The sequence below is a fragment of the Hylobates moloch genome, unplaced genomic scaffold, assembly GCF_009828535.3.
Source record: "Hylobates moloch isolate HMO894 unplaced genomic scaffold, HMol_V3 SCAFFOLD_17, whole genome shotgun sequence".
In the NCBI taxonomy this organism is placed as follows: Eukaryota; Metazoa; Chordata; class Mammalia; order Primates; family Hylobatidae; genus Hylobates; species Hylobates moloch.
Genome location: NW_026652292.1, coordinates 68,313,817 through 68,327,187, shown reverse-complemented (window position 1 = coordinate 68,327,187; position 13,371 = coordinate 68,313,817). Strand labels below are relative to the sequence as shown.

The following is a 13,371-nucleotide window of genomic DNA, read 5'->3' as shown; positions in this document are numbered from 1 at the left end:
CACTGACTTCTCAAATTTCTTTCAGCCACCAGGAATATGCAATCTTTATTAAATTAGCAAATGGCCCACAGAATAAAGACTGCATTAAAGTAGATCACGATGGGGCTTCAGCTTTTCCTAATGAAGTTTCATGTGTCCCTTCCTGAAGAAGCCAGTGTCAGGGTAAGAGATGGCCAGATTCACTCGCATTTTTCCCAGGAAGAGCCACTTAATACAATAAAATCTCAGACCTATCAGAGTTTGTCTGAGCACTGTTTCCTGGAAGGATGATTTTAAAGTTCCATTTACATTAAAATAACCTCCATCTCCACTCTCAGGGCTGCTTTCTATTGCAATTGACCAGGGAGGTAGAGATGCATTCCAACAGAAAGAAAGAAAATCAGAATGAAATTGACTGATGCTTAATCTCCTACTTTTACCCTTTCCCATAAGGGAGAAAAAAACACAAAACTGCTTTTTAAATTCTGCCAGGGCCAAGTTTGAATATGTGCACTGTCATCTCAGCCTCATGCATATGAACTAAGAATCCTGGAAGACACATCTCAGATCCTCTGTGCCCACCATCTTCCTGGCATAAAGATAAACCCACTTAAACTGAGTAGTATTAATTGGATGTTAGAATCATCTCACACATTAAAAACATAAAACCCCCATGCTCAAACACTTCTCACTCCTCCTCCGCATCCAATTTCCTAGTTTCACTGCATATTTTACCACTTAGACTTGAATAAAAGCATATATTACTTTTTCAACTCTACCTCTGTCTTTGGTCCGTGAGAAAGTTCAGGACAGGTCCATGTGTGACCAGAAGTCACCCGTCAATGGTCCCGCTCACTGGAGCCAGGCTGAATCTCATGCAGGTCCTCAGATGTGCTAGGCTTTCTCTTGCCTGCGGTCTTCATTTCTGCTACCCCTCTGCCTAAAGCAAGACTTCCTGCTTTCTTCCCTCTAATTGTAATAGGCTCGTTAGCTAATGCCTACTCACCATGCAAATTTCAACTCAAGAAGCCCTTCCAGAGCCTCCTCTCTGCTCCAGGGTAGGTCAATTGTATTCCCATACCACCTGTGCTTTCCACCCTGCTGGCACCATGAGGACACAGCACATAAGCCTACAGCCTCTAAGATGGCCACTTTGGGTTCAACAAATATAAATTATCTTCTATCTGATTCTCTGGTTGGAAAAGTGGCGTTGGATGAAACCATGCTCTGCAGGACAGTTACAAATGGGGCTTACAAAGGATAGAAAGAAGGTGAGTCTCTCATCCAGGTCTAAGACTACGTTACAGAGCACTTGCTGCGTGTCTTAAGCATGTGTTAATGCTTACGACAGTACTTATTAAATCATCAAACAGTTATAGAGGGTAGGTGTGGTTATGTCCTTTCTAGATGGGAAAACTGAGGGTCAGAGAGGTTGGGAATCTGTCCCCAGAGGTCAGCAGTGGAGCTGGGTTCAAACCCAAGACTGGCTCCGAACTCTCACATACCCCTCACATACTGACTGTCTCTGAGTGAGTATCCATTAGTCCAGAAGTTTCCCACCACTCTGGTCAACCCAACGACTCTTGCACAGGGTTCCTGACAGAGTTCCCCTTTTGGAATGTGTTTGTTATATTATTTAAGATACTCAATTCTGCTACAGAAAATCAGAAATAACAAGAAGAATAAATGAAACAAGTATAGAAGCAAATAGCTTATGAGACAGAATTAAGCTTATGAGGCAGAATTCATTAGATGGGTTAAGTGTACATAAAGTAGTAATACAGGGTGACATGTTAGCATAGATTAAACAGCATGTGTCTGCTGAGCTTAGAAAGAGATTGAAAGACTAAGAGGTAGCAAATATTTGAGACTCACCAAATATACATGAGGCACAGGAGTTTCCAAATAGTCATAATATATTCAATACACATGAGGCACTCAATATTTATGAGATCTGAAATCAGCCATCCATTGCTGACACCCGTTCCAGCCCCACAAGTCCTCTGCCAAAGGAAATCCAGGGCTGCTGGCAGGGTAAAGGGTGAGTTACCACCATGGGCCAGGTGTGACTGCCCCTGCATCTCCCAATAGAACAAGTTCACTGTGTTGGCCCAGGCACTTTTCATCTGCCAAGCTCCTTGTTCAACCTCAGCTTTGATCCTGTAACCTAATCATCAGCAGGGAAGGCTGATCTAGCAGAGAGGTGAGGCTCTGCATTGCCCAACTGCACTTTCTCTCTCTGAGCCCACATGGCAGCTCATGGTCCTTCTCTTACTACTATCAATTAATTGGAGTTAGCATCTGAAATGACATCTATTTGCCATCCTAAAATCTAAATTTTTGGTTCTCACCTCTGGCTATAAATCAGAATGATTGAAGAGCTTTTACAAAATACAGGTGTCTGAACTCTACCCATATGGATTCTGATTTCATTGTTCTGGGATAAGAACGAGGCATTTATATAGCTTAAAAGCTCTCCAGGTGATTCTAATGCGTAGGCAGGATTGAGGGCCACTGGATGAGATGATCACTATAGAGGCCTAATAGGGACCACCTATTGACATGAAGATGGAAGAAATGATTGGGCCGGTTGAGCCAAGCTCTGGTGGCAAGAATATTAGATGGGCTTCTGCATAATCCAGGGTTCGGGAAGTGTGGCCATTCTTCCCTCTTTGCACCCTCTCCTATGCCCATTAACTACCCACCTCACTCTTCTGCCTTCAAACGGTGTGTTTTAAGTTAATAAACTATGTGATTCAAGCATCTTGGTCCTTGAGCTTTTCGGTTACATGAGCTTTATGATAGCTGGTCTTGGAGATAGCATTGTATGAAGATAATTTCCCACGGGATACCTTTGGGCAATTCTTTTCCCCTCAGAGGATGCCCTCGACACCAGATTTAGGAAAGCAAGCAACAGATTTGGAGTCAAGTCTCCTGTATTTCACAATTATCTCAGCTACCAACCTCTTCAAGCTTTCATTGGCTCTAGATCTGTCGACTGAGAATGCTAATCCTTCACCCACAGGATTGTTGTCAAGGTTAAATAATGACAGAGGTAAAAATATTTTGCAAAACCATTGTCACTTGTATGACTTGTTGTGACACGCAGACATATTTTTCTTAATTTGTATTTCAGCATTGAAAAAAATCCTAATTCTAGTCTTTTGGTGACAGGCTTACTCTGACTTGGAAAAATGAAAGTCCCAAGGATTAGCAGGACTGGGGATGTGCCGCAGGTCCTCATTCCCTCAGGGAGGCCACAGAGATGCAGTTCACAGCATTGGCACCATTGGGAGGAAAGCCCACTCAGATCAAGGTACAGACCATTTCCATCTCTCTGGAAAGTTCCCTGGAGAGACTCCCATTCCCAGCCAACACTCCACCCACCCAGATAACACTATGCTGACTTGTATCAGCACCCATTCATTTTGCCTCTTCTTCAATTCAACATCAGTGGGACTAGAAGGGATCCCACTCTTTTCTCCAGACTTCCTTGCTCGTGGCTCAACCAGGCAGGACCAGAATGGACTCAGAAGCTGCAGCACAGCTGAGCTGCAGCGGCTAAGAGACAACTGCTGGAACCCCATCTGTGATCAATAATTGATTGCAAGGATGATGTGCGGACACGAATCCCGGTGCCCTTCATCAGGCCGGGCAGCCTCAGGCAGTGGGCCTAGTGCAAACTGTTAATAATTTTAACACATTTCACGTGCACAGTTTGTTTCACCTCTCAAATAAATTAATTATGGAGACTTTAAAGGATTTTCAGAGGGAATCTCATTACTAACTGCACATTCTGCCCTCCCAATAGTCTTTTCATTTTTACATAGCAAGTGGAAGAGAAAAAGGGGCTTAAAAAAAAAAAAAACTTCTTCCATTTCATCATCTCCAGCCTTATAAGTGCTCTGAAACATGCTCAAAATCTCAATTCCCACTGTGAGACTGGGCAAGTTAATTAACCTCTCTGAGCATTACCTTTAGAATACCTCCACCTTGAATGTCCATCACCCTTATTGTCCACATGAGAAACTCCTATTCATTCTACAAAATCCTACTGCATGCATAAAAGGCAGAAGTTTGACAGGGTTATATCATACTTTAGAGTCAGACAGTCCTCCTAGATTCAGATGTTGCTTCAACTTCCTATCTAAGGTGACTATGGCCAAGTTACTTAAGCCTCAGTCTCTTCATCTACAAAATGGTATCAATATACATGAGTCACATGTAGTTATGAGGAATAAGTGAGAAAATGCATGGGAAGCTGCTTAGCACAGGCAGGGCTGGACATACAATATGTGCTCAATACCTATTGGTTATTATTATTATTCATTTATTCCACAACTATGTAAGACAGACACCATGCTTAGGTAGAAGCCTTCCATGACCCATTAACCCAATCCAAACCACCTCTCTTGACTGCATTGCCTCTCTGCTTTGTGCTCCTTCTAATAACATTTGGGTCACATTCTGTTTTATATTTGGTGGAGTGGACTGTCTCCCTCTGTAAATGCTGAGCTTGGAGTGGGTAGGTACCAGTCTCATTTGGTTTTGCATCCACAGAGCTTAGTAGGGTATGTGGCCCACAGCAGACACTAATGTTGGCTGAACAGTTGGCATTTAAAGCCTCATAATACAGACTGGTGCAAGTTGCTACAGAAGCATGGAAGAAAAAGAGCCTAGGATATATCAGGAGTCATGCAAAAGTGCTACAGAAGGTGTCATCTAAGCCAAATCTTGAAGGATGAGTTGGAATTAGCCAAGATACAGAAGGGGAGCTGCACGGCTGGAGAGGTCCCTGAAAAATGCTGCCAAAGGTCCTGAGTCCCGGCTCTCAGTGCCTGGGAGAACAAAGCTGCAGAAGAGGCCTCCAACATGCAGGTGCCTGTAGTCACAGCACCTAGGGGTGCCCCTGGCAGCAGACACTCCATGAGCCTTCAGACTACAGATGAAGGTGGGAGCCAGATCTTAGGGAATCTCGGTGTATGCTAAGGAGCAATGAGGTTACAGATGCTCCTCAACTTACAGTGGGATTACATCTCAATAAACTCATCACCAAGTGAAAATACCCAAGCTTAACCTAGCCTACCTAAAACATGCTTAGAACACTTACAGTAGCCTACAGCTGGGCAAAATCATGAAACACAAAGCCCATTTTTATAATAAATTGTTGAATATCTCATATAATAACTAAATACTACACTGAAAGGGAAAAACAGAATGATTGTATGGGTACTCCAAGCATGGTTTCTACTGAATGCATATTGCTTTCACACCATCATAAAGACAAAAAAATTTAAGTTAAACCATCACAAGTTGGGGACCATCTATATTTTGTGGGGGACAAAGGTGCTCCTGGAGGATTCCTGTGCTCCAGATGCTCCTGGAGAAACACATTCAGACTTGTATTTTAAAACAAATCCCTCAGGAAACTAGTAGACTATGGCCTGTAGGGGAGGTGTTGAGACTGGAGACTGCAGGAACAGTGAGGGTGGCCCCTGCCTGCTCTGCCCATTGTCCTATCTCCCAATGGCTAACATGTGGCAGATGTGCTAAATATCTACGGAATGACCAAAGGCGGCATATCTAAGAGCCTGGCCTGGAGATCACTTAGGAGAAGTCCCTGTCACTGAGAAGCAATAAGAACCTGGACCAGGGTTGTCCAAAAGAACTTTCTGTGATAGGCCGGGCACGGTGGCTCACGCTTGTAATCCCAGCACTTTGGGAGGCCGAGGTGGGCGGATCACGAGGTCAGGAGATCGAGACCACGGTGAAACCCCGTCTCTACTAAAAATACAAAAAATTAGCCGGGCGTGGTGGCGGGCGCCTGTAGTCCCAGCTACTCAGAGAGGCTGAGGCAGGAGAATGGCATGAACCCGGGAGGTGGAGCTTGCAGTGAGCCAAGATTGTGCCACTGCACTCCAGCCTGGGCGACAGAGCGAGACTCTGTCTCAAAGAAAAAAAAAAAAAAAAGAACTTTCTGTGATAATGGAAATGATCTGTGTCTGAGCCAATTAATGTGGTAGCCACTAGCCACATGTGGTTACTGAGCTCTTGAAATGGGACTAGTGCCACTGAGGAACTGAATTTAATTTAATTTCTAGCAATGCCCCACTTCTCTGGTATGAATTTTCTGTATTAGTTCAATTTTCATTCTGCTTTAAAGAACTACCTGAGACTGGGAAATCTATGAAGAAAAGAGGTTTAATTGACTCAGTTCCACAGGCTGTCCAGGAAGCACGGTTGGGGAGGGGTCAGGAAACTTACAATCATGGCAGAAGGTGAAGGGGAAGGCAGCATGTCTTACATGACCAGAGCAGGAGGAAGAGAGAGCAAAGGGGGAAGTGCTATACACTTTTTAACAACCAGATCTCATGAGAACTCACTCACAATCATGAGAACAACAAGGGGGAAGTCCGCCTCCATGATCCAATCACCTCCCATCAGGCCCCTCCTCCAACATTGAGGATTAAATTTAAGTACTGATTTCCCCCTCTTGGAATGGGTCTATTTACCGAGTATCTGTACCCCATTGTATCTCAGAAGTAATTAACTTGTTTTTTATTTTACAGGCTCATAGGCAGAAGGGACTTGCCTTGTCTCAGATGAGACTTTCGACTTTTGAGTTAAGGCTGAATGAGTTAAGACTTTGTGGGACTGTTGAGAAGCCATGATTGTGTTTTGAAATGTGAGAAAGACATGAGATTTGCAAAGGGCCAGGGGCAAAACGATATGGTTTGGCTCTGTGTCCCCACCCAAATCTCATGTCAATTGTAATTCCCAATATTGAGAAAGAGACCTGGTGAGAGGAGATTGGATCATGGGGGCAGATTTCCCCCTTGCTATTCTCATGATAGTGAATTCTCATGAGATCTGATTGTTTAAAGTGTGTAGCATCTCCCCCTTCACTCTCTCCTGCCACCATGTGAAGGTGCTTGCTTCCCCTTCACTTTCCACCATGACTGTAAGTTTCCTGAGGCCTCCCAACCATGCTTCCTGTGCAGCCTGCAGAATTGTAAGTCATTTACAGCACTTTTCTTCATAAATTACCCAGTCTCGGGTAGTTCTTTTTTTTTTTTTTTTTGAGATGGAGTCTCGCTCTGTCACTACACTGGAGTGCAGTGGCACGATCTTGGCTCACACCAACCTCCACCTCCCAGGTTCACGCAAGTCTCCTGCCTCAGCCTCCTGAGTAGCTGGGATTACAGGCACATGCCACCACACCCAGCTAATTTTTTTGTATTTTTAGTACAGATGGGGTTTCACCATGTTGGCCAGGCTGGTTTCGAACTCCTGACCTCAAGTGATCCACCCATCTCAGCCTCCCGAAGTGCTAGGATTACAGGTGTGCCCAGCCAGTTCTTTATGGCAGTGTGAAAACGAACTAATACACTAACCATTTATCATTTTATTTTAAAGAGCTTTTTAGACTCATCTAAATACTTTTATGTATCATTCTTGTGCATAAAAAGTAATATATATGTAAAATATTTATGGTATTAATTAAAATGCTTTAAATCAGTGTTAAACTCTGCTAAATCTCTTTTTGACTCAGACTGGGTAATGTCTATTTTTTCTTTTCTCATAAAATATCACACTCTGTGCCATCAAATGCAGTGATAATACAGCAATTTTTGAAAGAGTGCTGCGCTATCATCTCTGAAGGTATTCTTCGGAACCACTGACACCCATCTGCAAGTCTTGGTGCTGAAACTACCTTTACCAAAAGGTATCAGTGGAAAGTTTTCAAACACAAACCTGGATTTATACTGATTCCTTGAAAGACCTTGGAATAAAGACCAAGTCCACTGCTTTATGAGCAATGACAACTACATCTCAACAGCTATTTGGCTGACATTTTAACATTCCATTGACTGTGAGACATATCCCGAAATTAAAATATGAAAAAGTATTCTCAGAGTCAGTGAAATTTAGTACATGCCAGGCAGTTCCATTCACATTCAATTGATATCCATTATACTCCTCTGATGTAACAGACACTACATTAGGCACCAAATTACATCAAGAAATAAGTTGTAGAATGCCCCGAAGAGACTACAGTATCTTATAACCCTCACAAGAACCCGGCAAAGTTGACAGAGATACCCCCACTTTACTGATGATTTTTTACCACCTTTTACTATAATCCCCATTGTACAAACAATTCCAAGTACGATTTTGCTTTGTAGGTTTTATAATTTAGTGGTGGAGCTTAGATAGCAAACCTGGTATTCCCTACTTTTAAATATACATGAAACCCACTAAAAAAGTAAAAGTAATAATAACACAATCCAGAACTGAACTGAACAGAGATTTAGCTGCTTCTACATAAAGGTTTTTACCAATTCTTTTAAAAATAAATTGTAGATAAATATCAAAGGCCCACTGTATCATATCTCTTGCACGAAAGTATGCTTATACTAGCTGTATCCAGTTATTATTCCAATGTGTGAGTATAAACATTCTCAACTGAACTATTTTATAGTCACCAAAGGACGCCTTACAAGTTACTGTAGACAGAAAAGAATATTTTTAATAGCCACACTATAGAGTAGCAGTTAGGAGCACAGACTCTAAAGCTAGGTTGCCTGGGTCCAAATCCTGTGCTGCTTACCAGATGAGCAAGCTGGGCAAGTTATTTATCTTGTCTATACCTCAGTTTCCTCTTCTGTAAAGTGGAGATGATGATGACTGTATCTAATAACCTGTTGAGTATTAAACGAGTTAATGTGTACAAAGCATTCCAAACAATATATTGTACATAGTCAGCACTATATGAGCATTAGCCAAAATTATTCTTATACCCAGATAATTTTTAGATCTCATTTGGTGCCCTACCAGTATTACAGTCAAGATCTCAGTGCCCAGGAGTGATTGAATCAATCAATAAATGAATGAATGGAGGTTGCTTTTACAAGGGACATTTCTGGGTAAGGGAGCAGCACATTATCTTTGCACCAATTGGACAAATACTCTGACCACCCCAGACATGCACATCAGCAAGTGAGTTACTGAACCATGAGATCTAAAGAGAACTCAGAAATCATTTTGTCCCTTACCAGTTTCAATTTTAAAATATCCTGTTTATAAGAGCTCGACTCTGAGTTCACTTAACTCTGAATGAATATTTTAAACATTATTTTCTATAGTGCCTCCAAAGAATTTAAGTGTCTTCAGAAGAATAACTTTCAATTAACACTAAACAAGTAAAAGAGAACTAGTTAAAGATCAATACCCATTTTTCCCCTTACTTTATAATTAATTGAGTGATTGCTTTGACAACTACAACTTACTATGAAGAAAAAAAAACACAAGCTTCAGGGTTGGAGACTGGGAGAAGTGTGTGAAATATACAGTTCTACTTACATATTCAGTATTCTACAGTCTCTTCTCATTTTTCCTGAGGCTTTGTTTGAAAGCTTCTGCCTTTGCTCCGTTTTCACCCAATTTGCTGAGAACAATGATTTCAGCCTTCTGAATTTGTTTTGCAGGGAACTGAGACATGAGCATGTTGCAGCTTTTAGAAATGTTTAAAAAAGAACTGTCTCTCAGCTGCTATCAGGGGATTAAGCGAAGCTGGGAAGCTGTGCTGTTCGGAGCTGCATGGAGGAGCTGGTGAACCAAGGGGCAAGGGGAAGGAATGTTGTAACTTAAAAGATCAGGGAGAATGGAAAATGAAATTCGGTATTGGAGCATCACGGGCAGGTCAGAAAACCCCAGTTCTGATCTGGTACTTGGGTACCAGTAGACACAGTTGGTCTTGCCTGCCCAGCATCCATTCCGTCATCTTTGCTTCCCTTTGCAAAGTTCCTCATCCCTCACTGTCAGCTTGTAGATATCCAGTGGAACTGATCACTCTCATCCCTAGAATGACCACATAATTTATCTTCAAAATTATGGCATTGTGAGAATAAAAGTTTTAAAAATTGTAATTATGTAGTTCTTGAACTATGTATTTAGTGACCAACAAATTTATTTTATTAAATGGGTGGGCCTATGAAATAGTACTATTCAAAAACTGTTTTCAAAAATACATTTTTTTCCAAAAAATAAAACATATGTACAACCATTAAAGCAAAATGTGAGGTGGGGAAGAGGGACATCGAATTTTATTTATATTGATTTTCTGAACATTAAAAATAACAAGAAAAATAATTATTCTTCATACATCATTAAGTATTTCAATCAATTTTTTTTTTTTTGATACAGGATCTCACTCTGTCACCCAGGCTGGACTGCAAAGATCTGATCATGGCTCACTGCAGCCTCAATCTCAGTCTCAAGCATTCCTCCCACCTCAGCCTCCTGAATAGCTGAGACTGCAGGTGCATGCCACCACACTCGGCTAACTTTGCATGTGTATGTAGAGATGGGATCTCACTATGTTTCCCAGGCTGGTCTAGAACTCCTCAGCTCAAGCAATCCCCCCATCTCGGACTCCCAAAGTGCTGGGATTACAGATGTGAACCACCATGCCAGGCCCAATCAATTTCTTAACCATATCTGTCTCTAGTACAATGTCAAGGGTATTTTCTGAAAAACTAACAATCATTTTTAATATTTTCATAAAACTGCATGCACTATGACACTGGTTGAAAGCTTCAACTGACTCTCTTGTCTGTAGAAACAAACATTTCCCATATCTAATTGTTAATAAGTAGTAAGGAAAAAAGTATGCCAGCCTGAAGAGGAGCTTTTTTTGTTTTTTTTTTGTTTGTTTGTTTGCTGTGGATATACTTTAGTCTTTTTTGTTTACAACTGAAACTCTCGGAATTCAAAATTAACGTCCTTGCCAGTGAGCTTCTTATAGACACCAGAAAAAGTCTCGACCCTATGTTCCACATTCTTCTGCTGTGCTTTGTCTGAATGAACCCTCATGAGCCAGCTGCCATCCAGTTTCATGCGGATTCTCTTGTGCACAATTTCACTTGGGAAAAGCAAATCCTCAAGGATGGCACTATGCATGGCTGTCAGAGTACGGCTCCTGGGACGCTTTTGCTTATTTTTGTATGGCTTTTTTGAGTTGCCTTAGGCAGAATTCTCCTCTGAACAATAAAAACAACATTCTTCCCCACTGAACTTTTCCTCCAATTCATGTACTAGCCAGATGTGGATTTTCTGGAAAGATTCAGTTGAGGAACAGAGGAACAAAGATGATGATAGCTTTCTGACCACCACCAACTTCAATTTCCTTGGCTGCCGTAATATTCAGCTCCCTGAGCTGAGCCTGAGGTCCAAGTTCATCTCCAGCTTCAGAAGTGCCTAGTAGAGCTACACTTGAACATACTCAGCTTCTCGCAGCTGGACTTCACGATCTTGGTGCTCTAACTGAACATGGCCTCCTTGCTGAGCACCAGCTTAGGAAGAGACCCCAAGTCTTACAAAAGCTTCTCAAATTCCAGCAGCCTGATAAGAGTTCTTTAAATCCAACATCAGCTTAATCACAAAAGTTTTGCAGTTTTGTAACTCAAACTGCATGTTTAAAAATTATATAAAATTTGACAGGAAAGCTCTATTTTGATTCCTAGAATACCACAGCTTATTTGGATGCATTTCTGAATTATGTGTACAATACAACCAATTCCATGTACGATTTTCCTTGATAGGTTTCAAACTTAGTTTTAAAAAGTTGTTTTACCTTGACATCATGTTGTTCCAAAAATTGTAAATGTATTTATTACCTTAAATAATTTTATCTTCAAGGTTGATCTTTTTAACTTAATCTACAACATCCATAATAATGTCAGACGTTTCACCATTAATAGAAAATAAATTTAGTTTGTTTTCAATAATTAGGTGAAAAATGCAAACCCTTATAGATATTAACTAATTCTAGAAGTTAACTTTCCTATTTGAACCATCTCAGAACATGAATATAAAGCTGGCACCCATTTAACTGTCTGCAAATTTCTTTTCAATGGAGACAACACACTAACAGCTATCGTATTACTTTTTGTATTGCACAAGAAAACTCGGTATAAAAAATGAGCAAACAATTTACAAGAGCAGTCACTTGATCTAAAAGAAGAGTCATGATTCTGCAGGGTGCAGTGGCTCACGCCTGTAATCCCAGCCCTTTGGGAAGCTGAGGGGGGTGGATTACAAGGTCAGGAGATCGAGACCATCCTGGCTAACACGGTGAAACCCCGTCTCTACTAAAAATACAAAAACAAAATTAGCTGGGTGTGGTGGTGGGCGCCTGTAGCCCCAGCTACTCGGGAGGCTGAGGCAGGAGAATGGCGTGAACCCAGGAGGCGGAGCTTGCAGTGAGCCGAGATCGCACCACTGCATTCCAGCCTGGGTGACAGAGCGAGACTCTATCTCAAAAAAAAAAAAAGAGTCACGATTCACAGAGGGACAGGCAAAAGCACCTACGGCCATGGCACATGTTACTTTATCATTATAAGTCACAATCTTAAAATAACTACCAACACTGGAAGTAGATCTTGATGCTCCCATAGACTTGTGCCTTCTGGTTTTCAAGTGGTCAGTGATCATATTATGCCCTCTCCCATGCCTATGATAAAAGTCAATAAATATCTTGCACAAGTTAACCTTTATCATCAACTTTCTTATTTTATTTATTTATTTTTTGGGGGGGGGTTTGAGACTGAGTCTCACTCGGTTCCCCAGGCTGGAGTGCAGTGGTGCCATCTCGGCTCACTGCAACCTCCGCCTTCCAGGTTCAAGCAATTCCCGTGCCTCAGCCTCCTGAGTAGCTGGGTTTATAGGCACGTGCCACCATGCCTGGCTAATTTTTGTATTTTTAGTGGAGACGGGGTTTCACCATGTTGGCCAAGCTGATCTTGAACTCCTGATCTCAAGTGATCCACCCGCCTCGGCCTCCCAAAATGCTAGAATTACAGGCATGAGCCACCGCACCCAGCCTATCATCAACTTTCTTGAGAAATTAACATTCATTCGCTAATTTTTCAACAAACAAGCACATTTCTTAACTCATTGATGTTAAAATAATATTAAAAGTCATTGCAAAATAGAAAAAATATTACTAAACAATGAAATAAATAGTTGCAGACTTCACCACACAGTAATTGACAAAACCACTGTGGCAAGAACATTCAGATTATTTTCTATTATAATGTGAGTGACATGGAGGAAATGAATGCACAGCATAGAGAATATAATGTGTACATTACAGTGCGCGCTCATTTCCTCCACATGGCTCATATACACCTGACCTCTAGTTTCCATTTTTCCAAGTGATCCTGTCAGCTGGAGACCTGGCAGTCCCAGGAGTCACACAGGCCTTGGCACAAGCCACAGCCCTCTTTCTGGTACCGTCTGTGGCCAGCCTGGGCAGCAGCATCAAATACTTACCCCACTACCACCCAAGACCAAAAGAATTTGCAAGCCCAAGCTGCTCTTCCCTAAACA

At 41.7% G+C, this 13,371-nt stretch overlaps 1 pseudogene; it reads right to left on the bottom strand.

The window, feature by feature from the left end:
- Nucleotides 1-10,679: 10,679 nt before the first annotated feature.
- Nucleotides 10,680-11,312, bottom strand: LOC116456896 (small ribosomal subunit protein eS7-like; annotated as a pseudogene).
- Between the last annotated feature and the right edge of the window lie 2,059 nt (nucleotides 11,313-13,371).